Here is a 6,498-nt window from a genome sequence, read left to right on the forward strand (position 1 = left end):
TGAACCCAGGAGGCAGAGGTTGCAGTGAGCCGAGATCGTGCCATTGCATTCCAGTCTGGGTGACAGAGCAAGACTCTATCTCAAAAAAAAAAAAAAAAAAAGTAAGAATAGTAGAAAGAATAAAAATGGCTTTCTGTTTATAAGGATCACGCTCATCAGCAGATACAAAGCTGCCCACCAGAACCATGGGCCTTTCCTCAGGAACAGAGGTCTGAAGGGCCACGTGGTCCATAGAGGTGTCCAACAAGGAGCAGACTAAAAAGTTCTGAAGAGCCAGGTGTGGTGGCTCACACCTGTAATCCCAGCACTTCGGGAGGCCGAGGCAGGTGGATCACTTGAGGCTAGGAATTCAAGACCAGCCTGGCCAACATGGCGAAACCCCGTCTCTACTAAAAACACAAATATTAGCCGGGCATGGTGGCTCATGCCTGTAATCCCAGCACTTTGTGAGCCTGAGGTGGACAGATCACAAGGTCAGGAGTTAGAGACCAGCCTGACCAACATGGTGAAACCTTGTCTCTACTAAAAATAAAAAATTAGCCAGGTGTGGTGGCATGCGCCTATAACCTCAGCTACTCAGGAGGCTGAGGCAGGAGAATTGCTTGAACCCGGGAGGCGGAAGTTGCAGTGAGCCAAGATCGTGCCACTGCACTCCAGTCTGAACGACAAAGTGAGATTCTGCCTCAAAAAATAAAAAAATAAAAAAAAAGTTGTGAGGAAAGTTGATACTGGTTCCCTAGAATGGAACCTGGTGTTAAAGACGGTGCTTCCAAAGTATTTTTGAAATCTAAAACAGACTGGTCAACATATGATACTTCTCCCAAGGCACCACATGGCCTCTTAAAATGTACCTCTTGGTATTCCACTGAGAGCAAAGGGCTTCTACACCTTTCCAGGCCTCCTCAAACCTGGCTGCATAATTGCCTTCAAGTTAACTACTCCTGAACAGTTCGGCCTCAAAATGAGAGCATTTTAAATGCAGGCCAAAGTCATTGGGAAATAAGCCTCCCACCCCAAAATACAATAGAACCACTGTCATCAGCCCTGCCTAGCTAACCATTTTCTGCAGCATAAGCAACTAAAGCTGCACACCAATTTATACCTCAGTGATGTTGCCACACAAAGAAGGAAGCATATAATGCCACCTTTGCCTCTTTAATTAGAGAACAGGCTGGACCAGATGGCTGTGGGGTGGAACCTTATAAAAATGATGGACAACCAGAATGAGATTTTCTGCTCTATCAGCTCAGGCTCTAATTTTGATTGCAAGAAGCTTATGGAACAGAGGATTAAAGCACTGGTGCTGGCTTGTCTTTAGCTCAAGATAGGAGTGGCCATTCAGAGGAGTTTGTTCATTTTTTTAAAAAGCTACGAACAAATTCTAGTGCTTATATATAAAACATTTATATATTATAATATTATAGTAAAATTAGAAACCGTAGAAATAACTACCTGTCAATAAAGGGAACAAGTACAGGGATTCGCTTAAGTGGCTGCAGAGTACGCTAAGATCTTTTCCAACCCCAGTGTAGGCACAAACGGCCAAAAAGGGAGCAAGAAGAATAAAAATCTCCCTTTTGTCAACCTATTAAAAAGGGCAAATATGAGAGCAAAATTCTGTCCAATTTCACTAAGAATCTTACCCTCACTTGTTTACTAACAGCAGCAAAGTTAACCTGGATTCTGATCCCTTGTGCTGACTCGCGTTTTAAAGAGTAGGTGCCTAGGAGAAAGACGACGAGGGAAGAAGTAGGGCGTGAAGCTCGAAAGAAGCCTCAGTCAGTGCAGATTCCAGAGAGAACCTCTGACAAAAATGTGAGGAAAGTGTGTGTGTGTGTGTGTGTGCGCGCGCGCGCGCGCCTGCCTGCTCTAATGTCAGAAGCAAAGGAAGACTTTTGGCTTCCCCTCCACCCGCCCCCGAGACGGAGTCTTGCTCTGTAGCCCAGAGTTGGAGTGCAATGGCGCCATCTTGGCTCACTGCAACCTCCGCTTCCCGGGTTCAGCCAACTCTCCTGCCTCAGCCTCCCGAGTAGCTGGGATAACAGGCGCTCAGGACCACGCCCAGCTAAATTTTGTATTTTTAGTAGAGACGGGGCTTCACCATGTTGGCCAGGCTGGTCTCGAACTCCTGACCTCGTGACCCGCTCACCTCGGCCTCCCAAAGTGTTGGGATTACAGGCGTGAGCTACCGCCTAGCCAGAATTTTTTTTTTTTTTTTTTTTTGAGATGGAGTTTCACTCTTGTTGCCCACGCTGGAGTGCAGGGGCGTGATCTCGGCTCACTGCAACCGCCGCCTCCCGGGTTCAAGCGATTCTCCTGCCTCAGCCTCCTGAGTAACTGGGATTACAGGAATGCGCCACCACGCCTGGCTAATTTTGTATTTTTAGTAGAGACGGGCTTTCTCCATGTTGGTCAGGCTGGTCTCGAACTCCCGACCTCAGGTGATCCGCTGCCCGCCTCAGCCTCCCAAAGTGTTGGGATTACAGGCGTGAGCCATAGCACCGGCCGGAAGATTTTTTAGAAAAAAAATTCTGTTTCAAAGAGGGAAAAGAGGGATAATGGTGATGGAATCCACTGAGCCCCAAACCTAAAAAAATATTCAGACACCTCTAAGTCTTAAACGTGCAAACTGTTCTACAGTGACGGACTACAGGACTCAACTGAGCGTGCAGGGCCAGTAGGTGTCACAGACCGGGTGGATGCCCGGGGAGTGAGAGCCAAACACAGGCAGCTCCTCTCCTTGGTAAGACAGGGGATCCGCCCCAACTCACTGGTCCCAGAGGCAGCGGCCCAGACGGGCGGGTGTGAATTGAAAGCCTTCCAGGACTGGTGCCGACTGACTGCACCACCACGCCCAGTCTCACATCATCTCCCCCAGACATAGACCGGTCAATTCTAGGTCTGACTACAAGGACCCTTTCGGCTAAGAAGACCCTTTCTAGGGCACTCCATGTTCCTGAGAAGCCAGGAAAACTCGACTCAACCCAAACGTAGGTGGAGAGGCCGGCGGTGAGGGCACGCTCTGCACTCTGGGAATTGTAGTCCTCGAACGCCTCAGGAACAGGCGGTAGCGAGTGACCTACTTTCCCTGCACACTACACTTCCCTGAGTACTTTGCGAAGGCCCAAGTGGCCGCAATACGCATGCCCAGTAAGGGGAGCCGACCGAGGGTCGAAGAGCCCAGGAAAAGTTTCCGATGCACATGCGCGATGTGGCGGGCCGGCGCCCCCCTCCCATCGCCTAATACATTTCACATAGACTCTACCCCAAAGGCCTACTCCCCATATTGTATGGCCCCACCACATCCTCTAGGCTTTACGAGAGCCTAACTTTCCCACCTTTCCCTTCATCGCCTTCCATCACTGTTGAAACTAGGATCTGCTTCTAATGAGCTTTTTCTGGGTGAAAGGGGTGGGCTGGCTTAGATAAGGTCACGACCCCCTTTCCCGCACTCAATCTGAATTCCAGGGCCTGGGCGGTCCGTGTGGGGTTGCTGGATGGACGGTGGATTCAAAGGGAAACCGGTCTTTTTCACTTAATGCCTAGCGGACTCGGCTCCAGCGCCCCAACAGCCAGGAAAGGAGAGGCAGGAATCAAACCAGTTCTCCCGTCCTCCCGGCCAAAGAAATTTCCAGTCAAGCTGTGGGGAGGCGCCAGGCCAAGGCCAGCAGGGCCCAAGCCTCACCCCATTTCTAATCCAAGTCTGAGTAACCAGATCCGGGAGAGGGAAATAGGAAAAGGTTCCCAGGCAGAGAAGAAAAAGCTGTACACCTGACACCTGAGCATCTTCTCATACTAAAATTGTGTGTCTCCTCCCATTGCAAGGTCTGCTCTACGACCAGACTTACCAGATCTTCGGCAAGCTCCCCTACTGGGTGTTAAACCTCCTTAATCCTTCCTCCCACACAAGCTTCTTTCCCCTATGCTTCACGGAGGAATGGGGGCAGAAGCCCAAGAAAGAAATAGGATTGTTTTTCTGTCGGAAAATCAGAGTTGAAGGACCCATTCCCAGGGTAGGGTGGGTAAGAAGGAGAAAAAGACCGTTTAGATACGGAGTAGCACCAGAGACTGGCCTCCACCGGTCCCAAGCTGAAGCTTGCTGTGCGGGGTTCTGGTTTTTCCTGGGGGAGGGAGAGGGCCTGCCGGCTGTGCCTCCTCTCTGCACCCTCCCCTTCCCCTCCCAGATTTCTGGTGGTCAAGGGCACAGTTCATCCTCTGGACAGGAGGGGAAGGAGTTTGGGGATAGGGCCCCACCTCGCAGGCACCTTACCAAGATAAACAGAATCCACTCACTGGCACTGCTCTAAGGGTACTTTTTTCTGCCCAATTTTCCATTAAAACACTGAAGAGTATAAAGAGCTCAAGCCGAAATGGTGAACTCTGGCTCAGTGGCCCAAGGACAATCTCCACTGACCTGTCCCCTCGCCAAAGGGGTGTCCAACCTCCACCCTTCAGGCTCCACAGAGCCAGAAATAGAGCCTATTAACAATTACCACCCCCCTTCCCTGCACACGGGAAAAGAAGCAGAAAAACAAGGCCTGGATCCCCTTCCTTCCTCGGATTTATTTAACGGTGGAGGGAGTTATGTTTCTTTGAAGAACAAGGAAGATCTAGCGAGTAGCAGGGATATAAAGAACTGGGGGAGGCGGGGAAGGGAGGAAATGCACCCCACCCAGGAGAGGGCCACTCTTGGAACTGGGAGAAAAGGGAGCTCTTGGGCACCCCAGGAGCAGAGATGGCGTGAGAAGAGGAGCAGGGGAAAGTGGGATCTAGAGGGAAGCTGGATGGCGAAAGAAAATGCTGGCCAGGCGGGAGGGAGCGGCAGCAACGTGGAGAATCCAGCCAAGCGGGAGTGGGGCGGGGTGGGAGAGGCAGTCCGGCCGGCTGGGTCTCGGGGCGGGCCCCCCGCCCGCACACCCCCCAACTCACTCACTCGGGTCTCCGCGGCGGCGGGGCGCTCTGCCGGCCGCAGGGCGGCTTCTCCCTCCAGGGTGGTCCTGAGCACCGGGCGGAGGTCGCTCTCCCTTCTTTCCCGGGCGCCGCCGGGCCGGGGGGCCGAAGTCCTTTTCGTCGTTGAGGGTTGGGGGACGAAGCAGGGGGCTATGGACTATGACTCTCAAGAATTTCTTTCAGCTCTTAGGAGGTCGGGCTCCGCGGCTGGGGGCCGGAGGGCGGGCGAGGGGGCAGATCAGCGGCGACGACGCGGGGATGGCGGACCGGAGGGTGGTTCGTGTCGCGGAACGGAAGACGGTCTGGGCTGTCGCCGGCGGGCGGTCCTGCCCTTCTGGCCCCGCGTCGCCCGAGCCACTGACTTGCCTCAGCCAACAACCCGCACCTTCCCGCGCCCCGTCCCGAAGTGAGCAAAGTCAATGAAAAGTTTCACCCTTAGCAACCCTGCGCACGGATCCGGCTTCCCCACCCCTGCGTGATGCGTCCCTCCGCCCTGCAGGGGCGGGGCCGGGGCCCGGCCGGGACTACTTCCCAGCCAGCCCCGCGCCTCAGCTCGCTGGCGCTTCGCGAACCACCTCCTGGGCCCTTCTGTGCTCGCAGGTCATGCGTGCGTTTCCCCTCCGTCCCCTCCCCGTCACAGCGCCGCGCCGCACTCCTTTCCTTCATTCCCATACGACTCTCTGAACTTGTGCGCATTGTGTGAGGTGTTCTCCAGAGGCGCAACGTGAGGGCTGGGGGCGACCTGGGGCCGGGTTGCTCACGGGCCGAGCACAGTGCACTCTCCCTTTAGTTGTGTTTGGGGGACGAGTATCGCGGGGAGGGGAGGGCGTCGCCTTGCCCTCTGGAACCCCCCGCTGAGTCGTCCGCCCTGCACCTGCCTCGGCGCCCAGGGTCCGGACGTTTGCCCGAGCCGTTTCCCGGGGCCTTCCCTCCTGCTCCGAGCGTCTGGCCGTGTCCACGGCGATCCCATCGCCCCAGTTACGGCCTCTGCGGGAGGGGGAGCCGAGGGGACGACGCGGGCTCCGGAAACGTTTCGGACTCGTTTTGGGCAGGCCTGAGTCTTCCGAGCGCCTTGTGCTTCCTCGGGGGACTCAACGTCGAAAGAAAGGCGAGGGGGACTCTGGGGCCTGGGCCACGCTGTGCGGGAGTAAGAGGAGGCTAGATGAGGCTGCCGGCCATGAAACGAGCCGAGCGCCACAAGGGACCTTCCCCTCACCGTCTCTGGCTCCGGCTCTGCGAGGGCGCGCGGGCGCAGCTCCTCTCCCAACTCTTGTTTGCTCTCTCTGGCCAGCGACCCCAGTGTGGGGCACGCGGGAGAACCACATTTCTTCTAGTCACAGTCCCGCCGGCGTGGGATAGTCCCTGACCGTGCAACGGGCGCAAGGCTCGCACCCACTACGGCCCCTCGAGCGGCGGAGCGAGGCTCCGCGAACCCGGGACCGGGCGCGCCAGGCCCGCGCGCTGAGGCCCCCTGCCCCGGCTCTGGCCACGCGGGCTGCTCTGCCTCTTTGTGACTGTGCGGGACACAGAACCACGGATAGGGAGGGT

The 6,498-nt window shown here is 55.4% G+C and overlaps 1 protein-coding gene across 2 annotated transcripts in view; it reads right to left on the minus strand.

The window, feature by feature from the left end:
• TOB2 (transducer of ERBB2, 2) overlaps positions 1 to 5,701 on the minus strand; it is a 14,047-nt gene extending 8,346 nt beyond the window's left edge. Inside the window, exon 1 of one of the 2 annotated variants that reach the window (XM_011945074.1) lies at positions 4,934 to 5,701. The gene's annotated coding sequence lies outside the window, so the exon portion shown is untranslated. Of the gene's footprint in view, positions 1 to 4,929 lie in introns of both variants that reach the window. The other variant, XM_011945075.1, reaches the window with a different exon arrangement.
• Positions 5,702 to 6,498: the final 797 nt, after the last annotated feature.

This window comes from Colobus angolensis, unplaced genomic scaffold, assembly GCF_000951035.1.
Source record: "Colobus angolensis palliatus isolate OR3802 unplaced genomic scaffold, Cang.pa_1.0 Scaffold239, whole genome shotgun sequence".
Taxonomy (NCBI): Eukaryota; Metazoa; Chordata; class Mammalia; order Primates; family Cercopithecidae; genus Colobus; species Colobus angolensis.